Below are 9,095 nucleotides of genomic sequence, written 5' to 3'. Positions count from 1 at the left end.
AGGACGTGTACTCTGAGCATTCGCTGACCAACTGGCAAGTGTCTTCACTGAAATTTTCAACCTCTCCCTGTCTGAGTCTGTAATACCAACATGTTTCAAGCAGACCACCATAGTCCCTGTGTCCAAGAGCACTAAGGTAACCTGCCTAAATGACTACAGACCAGTAGCACTCATGTCTGTAGCCATGAAATGCTTTGAAAGGCTGGTCATGGCTCACATCAACACCATTATCCCAGAATCCCTAGACCCACTCTAATTTGCATACCGCACCAACAAATCCACAGATGATGCAATCTGTATTGCACTCCACACTGCCCTTTCACACCTGGACAAAAGGAACACCTATGTGAGAATGCTATTCATTGACTACAGCTCACCGTTTTACACCATAGTGCCCTCAAAGTACATCACTAAGCTGGGACTAAACACCTCCCTCTGCAACTGGATCCTGGACATCCAGGTGGTAAGGGTAGGTACCAACACATCCGCCACGCTGATCCTCAACATGGGAGCCCCTCAGGGGTGCGTGCTCAGTCCCCTCATGTACTCCCTGTTCACTCATGACTGCACGGCCAGGCACGACTCCAACACCATCATTCAATTTGCTGATGACACAACAGTGGTAGGCCTGATCACCAACAACGATGAGACAGCTTATAGGGAGGAGGTCAGAGACCTGACCATGTGGTGCAAGGACAACACCCTCTCCCTCAACATGATCAAGACAAAGGAGATGATTGTGGACTACAGGAAAAGGAGGACCGAGCACGCCCCCATTCTCATTGACGGGCCTGTAGTGGAGCAGGTTGAGAGCTTCAAGATCCTTGACGTCCACATCACCATCAAACTAACATGGTCCAAGCACACCAAGACAGTCATAAAGAGAACACGCCAAAATCTATTCCCCCTCAGGAGACTGAAAAGATTTGGCATGGGTCCTCAGATCCTCAAAAAGTTTGACAGCTGCACCATCGAGAGCATCCTGACGGGTTGCGTCACTGCCTGGTATGGCAACTGCTCGGCCTCCGACCGCAAGGCACTACAGAGGGTAGTGCGTACGGCCCAGTATATCACCGGGGCCAAGCTTCCTGCCATCCAGGACCTCTATACCAGGTGGTGTCCGAGGAAGGCCCTACAAATTGTCAAAAACTCTAGCCACCCTAGTCATCGACTGTTCTCTCTGCTACCGCACGGCAAGTGGTACCGGAGCGCCAAGTCTAGGTCCAAGAGGCTACTAAATCGCTTCCACCCCCAAGCCATAAGACTGCTGAACAGCTAAACAAATGACTACCCAGACTATTTGCATTGCTGCTGCTACTCTACCTACATGTGCATATTACCTCAATTACCTCGACACCAGTGCCCCCGCACATTGACTCTGTACCGGTACCCCTTGTGTATAGCCCCGTTATTGTTATTTACTAATGCTCTTTAATCATTTGTTATTCTTAACTCTTACTTTTTTGGAGTTACAGCAGTACTTAGTAGATGGAGCATAAAGCTCTCATAGGGTCGGATCCTAACTCCCAGCGTTTGACCTAAGATCCTCTGAAGATAGAGATGCTGTCGAGATATCAAAATACTTTGCTTTGAAGTCCAATAATGAGGATGACTTCTTCCGAACATAGTTGGCTCTGTAAATATGCTAAGGCAACATTATACAGTGCCTCTCACTGAACATGAATCAGAAAACAAAACAGACAGCGTGATTGACATAATACAGAATCCATTGATTTTCACCAGTTTGTTGAAAGATATTGATGTACATGACTGACTGTGAATGTGCTGTCAGTGAGTGTGTGCGTGCATGTGCGTGCATGTGTATGTGTGTGTGTGTGTGTGTGTCACTCCCTGACTTTTGTTCCTTTTTATGTCTCTATTTTGGTTTGGTCAGGGCGTGAGTTGGGGTGGGCATTCTATGTTTTTTTTCTATGTTTTCTATTTCTATGTGTTTGGCCTGGTATGGTTCCCAATCAGAGGCAGCTGTCTATCGTTGTCTCTGATTGAGAACCATACTTAGGTACCCTTTTCCCACCTGTGGTTTGTGGGTAGTTTTGTGTTGTTTCACCTTTCAGGACTGTTTCTATTTTCGTTGTTTTCACTTTGTTATTTTGTATTTCGTGTTCAGTTATAATAAATTAACATGGACACTTACCACGCTGCGTTTTGGTCCGATCTTTCTTGTTCCTCAGATGAAGAAGATCGTTACAGTGTGTTTATTCGCAAGCACGCATCTTCTGTTTTGAGGTTTTCTGAACACAAATTTCTTTTGGAATACAAATTCAATTGGCGGATCAAATTGAAAATGAGCACAGGAGTCAAAATTCTTGGGTTTCTGATTACAAATGTTCTAACGACAAGTGTGTCTCACTTATTTCCCAATTTCCATTTGATGGCATCAAATCTCATGCTTTGCCAATAAAAACTATATGTGGAAATCATTCTACACTCGCTTCTCCTAATTCTCCCCTGAAATCAAATGTCTGGATGTTATGGTTCTTATGTATTAGGGTTGTACCATTTGCACCTCCATACTTACCGTAGTTGTGCCGCAGAGCATCATGGGTAATATGTGTCTTGAGATGAGCACCAGGAAGCCTTGAATTTGAGTGAAGTCAGGGACCTGGACGCCTGTTAAGACTCCCCTCCATTTCATCTCGGTGCCAGCCACTTAACCAGATGTCTAGCCAATATGTCTGACGCCTTTGTGGTGCCTGCCAAAGACTGTGGGAATAATTGAAAAATAGTGCACATCGCGCTCGGTAGACCAGGGCCTGTTTGTCTCCCTCTACATGTGCACAGGCACGGACACACACAGTCACACACACACACACACACACACACACACACACACACACACACACAGCGTGCAGCTGAGCACCTCTAAGATGTGAAGCAGTAGGGGTGGGTGGCCCTGAGAGGCTCTTGCTGGGGGCGTCATCCCCAAACTGCTGCAGGGTGGGAGACACTCAGCCTCAGGGGAGGGGAGTGGAGAGGGGAAGAGGGGGAGGGGAGGAAGGAGGAGGGAGAAGTAGAGAATAGATGAGGAAGAGACATGGTGTGTGTGGCACACACAGGCACACAAATCCACACACTGCAAAAATGTGCCTAGCAAATAGAGACAGATTTTCTTTCTTTAAATTTATATAATTATTGATTCCATTTATTGAGGACTATTGGCATCAAATTATGTATTTCATGAGAATTACATCCTTCAGGAAAAATCTGAAAGGATTTCACAGCTTGTCTGCTACAGCTAGACATTACAAATAAAGCCCCTTTGAATGTTTCCAACCAATAAGAGCTCAATTGGGATGAATGGGCCTTGTTATTTCTCTTTTTCTCTTGAATCCCTCTTAATTTACTGTTGTGTTGGAAGATATGGGTCTCCTCATTAATCAAGAAGACAAATGAACCTTATCAGCCTCATAAGCGAGAGACAGGGACAGAGAGAGAGAGAGACAAATGGAGAGAGAGGGAGAGAAGATAAGGAGAAAAGAGAGGAAAGGAGGGGTAGAAACAGTCAACTCTGATTAGCCTAATTTACCTTGTTCTTTGGTGACATGGCTAATTGTAAGATCCATTAAGTTGATATTCAAGACTCCCATGTTTTGTTCTAAATGTCAATAAAATGGCTTCCTGTTTGAAAAGAACAGGATGCCTTCTTGTGACCTTTACGCTCAATCAGAGATACCAATGAGTAATCAATTACATCTCAACTCAAACCGATACAGCACTAATAAGTTATATTAACTTGTTTTTTCAATGCCATTCATATTAACCTGAATTCATTTTACGCAACAGGTTAGGTAGGAGGGCCATAGGGATTTTTTATTTTTGTGATTTAAGCAGGATCTGATTATTTATTTTTTTTACATTTGGATTTTCAGTAATAACCTTGTTACATAAATGTTTACTCCCCAATGTGTTATTTGCAATAGAACGCTAAATGTAGGTGGACATTGTGGAGAAGGCTGCCAAATGTGGAGGCATAGAGTGAAGAGGATGTTGCTGTCTGTAGCCAGGTTGGCCACTAGAAGGAGCTCTGGTGCCTGATATCTCTCCATGTAATGTTCAGAGGGATAGAAGTAGATGGAGGTATGAGTATGTTTATGAAAAAACACCCTCTAAACCTCCACCTCCAGTGTTTGCGGTGCATTATCTCCCACATGTCTCTGATATAGGTCTCTATTCAATCTGTATTGCACAATAGAAATGTAAGGGTATTATCCAACTGAGCAGACATACTGTATGCAGCGTTTACCATGAATGCAGTCTCCGCTAACGCAGGAACATTTCCTTTAAATTTCAATCACTCTGTAACGCTGATTGTCTGCGATACCGATTGAATAGAGCCCATAGACAGCTATAATGCATACATACATCATTGCCTGGACTGGTCGATCTCTGATCATTTGAAACCAGTGATAATCTCTAGTTATTGAATATAGGCAATTGAGTACCAAGGCAAGAACCCTACCTCCACACACATGTACACACCTTGTATGTGTACATGCATGTATGCACACTGTATTGTATGTGTTAGAAATTGATGATTACATCTGATGCAATAAGGCTAACATGATAAAATGGTCTTGTTTACACTCTAGATCCCAATGTGATATACATCAACATCAGTGCTAAGAATATCTACATTAGATGTAATTACCAACAGCATGTGATATCTGTATCTGAATCAGGTGTGGTAGTTTGTCCTTGTCAGACAGGATGGATGTAGTGTTAGACCCTCACTGTCGAATAATGCTTCTATGATCGGAGAAGAACTCCCATCCTTTCTTGGTTGAATGTACAGCAAATAACATGGTGGGCAAAAATGGCTGATAATGCCTATAGGGGGCAATTCCGACCCGAGTTAAGCGCGCGCGTAAATGGAACATAATTCCTGTTGCATGCACTTTTCTCTCTGTGTATTCTGATCTTGAATTTCAGCAAGAGAATAGCATGCCATTCATCCGCTATTCATTTGGGGTGGAGAGCAAAGAAATGAAGGTGTGTCTACAGATACGCCCGTATTCTGACCTTGACTTCATTCCCCACAATTCTACCACCTTTACTCTCGATGAATACATTTGAGCAACCTGTCTGTTCCAAGTGAAACATCTACTTTATTTTTTCCAATAGAAATAACCCCTTTCTCCATGCACTGTAATTTACAAATTGATAAGAGCTAGGTAAATGAGTAAGACGTTTGGATAAGGGGATAGCAAATATGAATGACAATTGTTTCATCTAATTTACCTTATGATTGCGAAGACAAATGTGAAACCAGTCATATGGCAGCAAACTGAAGCATATCAACATACCGCCTTTTCCCCAGTGAAGTTGATGAAATGCTGGCCTTAACTTACAAGGATGAAAATTGGATACCCAAGGTATAGGCTTCTGCAGCCATGCACAAATGACAGTACAGCGCCAAACCTACCGAGTTGATTTACGATTTCAAGAATGTTTTAATTATACAGACTTTTCACAGTATTTTTTTAAAAATGTGTATTGTTTTAAATATTAGCCATTACTGGTAGCCACCGTCAGTTATACCCATATATATTATCACTTTAGTCTTAGTTCCCTTATATTCCATTACATATTTAAATTGACCTTTCTTTCCTCTGTCACATTCGTGTGGTCGTTCCTGAGGATTGCTAACAATAGTGGATCATATTAGGATGATGTATTACAAGTTGTGAATCGTTATGGAGCGCAGACCACACGTAGGAGTTGAAACCTGGAGCCTGGTTCCCAACGACTGGACCGCTGTCCTCACAGTTCCATGGTCATTGAGGATTATTAGGGTAGATTTATAGGAATACTGTTCAAACCCAACTGTACACTTTTCTCACCTTCCAATGTCATATATTGAACAATTGAACATAGCAACTTTCAGGATGAATCAAATCACTATTTTTAATTCACCAATACATTTAGTGCATAAAGTCTCTATTAAATTATTATTCATAAATACTTTCCTAACCCTAAATAATTTTCAAGATAAGAGTATTTTTTTAACTACTGTACCAATTGGTGCTGAAAGTAGGTGAATTTGCATGCGTGGCTTTCTTTCATTGATCCCTAAGTGAGTCTGTTGGGAAAATCCAAATGAATGATACACCAAATTTAAAGGGATGGCTTTAGATGCAGTAAATGTACTGAAAATTGTACTGAAAAACCCTATTGAATGAAAACTCGATGAGAAAATCTGTTGGCCAGCAAGTGGAAGGGTTTTCAGCAGTTGAATTACATTAATTCGGCGAGCACAAGGGAACCACGCCTGCAAAGTCCATTACGCAGCTGCATAAGGTAAGTCTGAATACCAACTATTGAGAAGTGTGTAGGAAAGGCCTGTGTAAGAAAGACGTACATTTCCTAAGTATGTATCAGAAAAATAACAATTAAGGTATCATTTCTGTGTTCCTGTTTGAGGGCAAATACTTCTGATCCAGGTAGTACAGAACTGTCGGTGATGAGTGTACAGGTAGTTTCCACACGGTAAGCAAGCACACAGGACTCACTCTGCCTAAGCCCTAGTGTGTGAATATTACTCCCCGACATGCGTTCATGTCAGCTCATTGCCTTTGTGTGAAGAGCGATCAACAACAAAAGAATAAGGTCCTCTCAGCTCCTGTGGGTTCGGAGCAGTGCACCTTCGCATGGGTTCCTTCCGGGCACTGTGAAGGGTAACACCTCGGCTTCCTGAGTCGGTCTTCCTCATTGGTGCCACTCGTGAGGAGCTGTTGATTTATCACTCTGAGTAAAGAGGGCGAGACAGATGGTGTTTTTTTCTTCCTGGGTTGACCTTTGATTGGCCACACCTCCGTTAGCATATAAGCGTTAGCATATTAGGTGAAAGGTCAAGGCGTTGAAGGGCGAAAGGTGTAGTTTAACATTTGAACCTCATTCTTTGGCTAATGCTGCTCTGACTAATAGTTATTGTAGAACTAGATCAAATTCAAAAACAAAACAAACTGATGTAGTTTAAACTCAACTCGATCTGGAATTGTTATCGCCCCATTTCTTTTTGATGTAAGCATATCAACTATATGAAATATTAGTATGCTCCGTGCTAGTATCGTCCAACTGTGAATCAACAATGATTTCACAACACAAGTCTGGCAGTAACTAAAACCCAGCAAACTTAGCAATATGGTTGTTTGTTTACCTACTACTATAGGTACTAGACAGTAAACAAACAAAATGATAACCCACCCATCCATATTCCACTACAACAGACCTGCTACAACCCACCACATAGTAATTACTTAAATTGCGTAGACTTGTAAAACAAGTTTTACATTTTAAGTCTTGAATTTCTTCCAGTAAACCATTTTCCATTTTATTTTAAATGTGTTTGAATGTAAATGTGGAACCTCACTAGTGGCCCCATAAATTAATCATTAAATACTTAGCAGTTTAACCTGAGGTGGTGTTAAATTGAAAGTTGAATCATTTTGACTAATTTCATTGGATGCCCTCATTATACATGCACTGACAAACTTTAATCAGAATTAAAGCCGGATTTACCTAGCTTTAGCTCGGTTATTGTTTTTATGGATATATTTCTTACAATGGGGTTCATGTTAAACAAAGAGTGGAAAAGTTAAGCTGAGTCAATCCTAATTCACCTGCCGTGAGAGAAAGGTACCCTTATTGTTCTCCGGTAAGTTTGGTTTCCATGGAGAAAATGACAAATTGTCCCTCCGGACAGACACCTACAGCACACTTCAATTATTAAAATGAGAGAAATCATACAAATAAGCTCTAATGCTAATCGACATGCAAAAACAGAACACTTAATGTATTGATATTCTGAAAATAATGTTTTAATTGAACAGTTTTGTAACATTAGAGACACACTGAAGACAAACAGCTAAAAGCAGCAGATTTCTGGGGTCTGCTGGTTGGCGACAAATGATGGCAATTCAACATGTAGAATCATCCGGAAATGATAGACAATATTCTGGTCAGAGGTGATATTGTTGTGGCAACCCGCTGCTTTTATCCGTTCATCTTCGTGGTGTGTCAGGATGGTAGGAATTGTGAGATTTAGCCCCTACAGCCAAAATGCATTCTTGTCCGCCACAGGTTGAAGTTTATATTATCTACAGCCTCAATATCTAACCACTGAAGACCATGCTCCATAAGTGGCCACAGATCCAATCAGAAGGTGCATGCCAACACCAGGTGTAAACTGGGTCTTAGTTGGTTCTACAGCTTACTAAAAGACACTAACTACAGAATCCTTAGATAAATGCTTTTGCTGTATATTTAGACCGTATCACACAGGATTTTTATTGGAATTTCATTGGCCTTAATATTTTTGCTCCTCAGGCCAGTTCTACCTCAGAAAAGAGTTACAATTTGTTTTCACAAGGAGAAAAATAAAGACTGTAGATACAATGAACTGTCACGTTGTATAAATGTTTGGAAACAGGAATTCGTAATAGGGGGGTTTAATACTCCACCCAAAATATACAACATGCCATGAAAGGCACGGGGACGAAGCCCAAAACAAACAGATATACAAAAACACAGGGATGTAACCCAAACAAAAGAGCAAGGTTAAACCTCTAATAAATACACGGGACGAGACCCGTAATAACAAGTGCACAACAATAACGAGTACACAATACACGCAGCACAAAAGCCGACAACAAAGCACAGGTACTCACAAGACCAACGAACATGGGAACAATAACTGACAAAACAATTTGTGAACAGAGGGCACATATATACAATTACTAATCAGGGGAAATGGGAACCAGGTGTGCGTAATGAAACAGTTCAGTGACGCCTAGAGGCCGGTGACGTAGACCTCCAGAGCTGGTGCACGGAACGAGAAGCAGTCCCGGGGAATCTGTGACGTTATCGTCCTAAATGCTTTCAATTCAGATTAAGATACCTTTTCGGCAGACGGTTAAAGAGATTCCTTGATTTACCACCATCTCTCCTGCTCGAACCCTCTCTCTATGTGACATTTATATTAGTAACAAAATAATAATGCAAAAGCGTCATTATGAGTACAGGAGCATGCTGCCTTTTTCCTGAAATTGATATTAGCACCGGGTTGACAGAGGAAC

This window comes from Salvelinus fontinalis, chromosome 2 (assembly GCF_029448725.1).
Source record: "Salvelinus fontinalis isolate EN_2023a chromosome 2, ASM2944872v1, whole genome shotgun sequence".
In the NCBI taxonomy this organism is placed as follows: Eukaryota; Metazoa; Chordata; class Actinopteri; order Salmoniformes; family Salmonidae; genus Salvelinus; species Salvelinus fontinalis.
Note: the sequence above shows the minus strand (reverse complement) of the source record.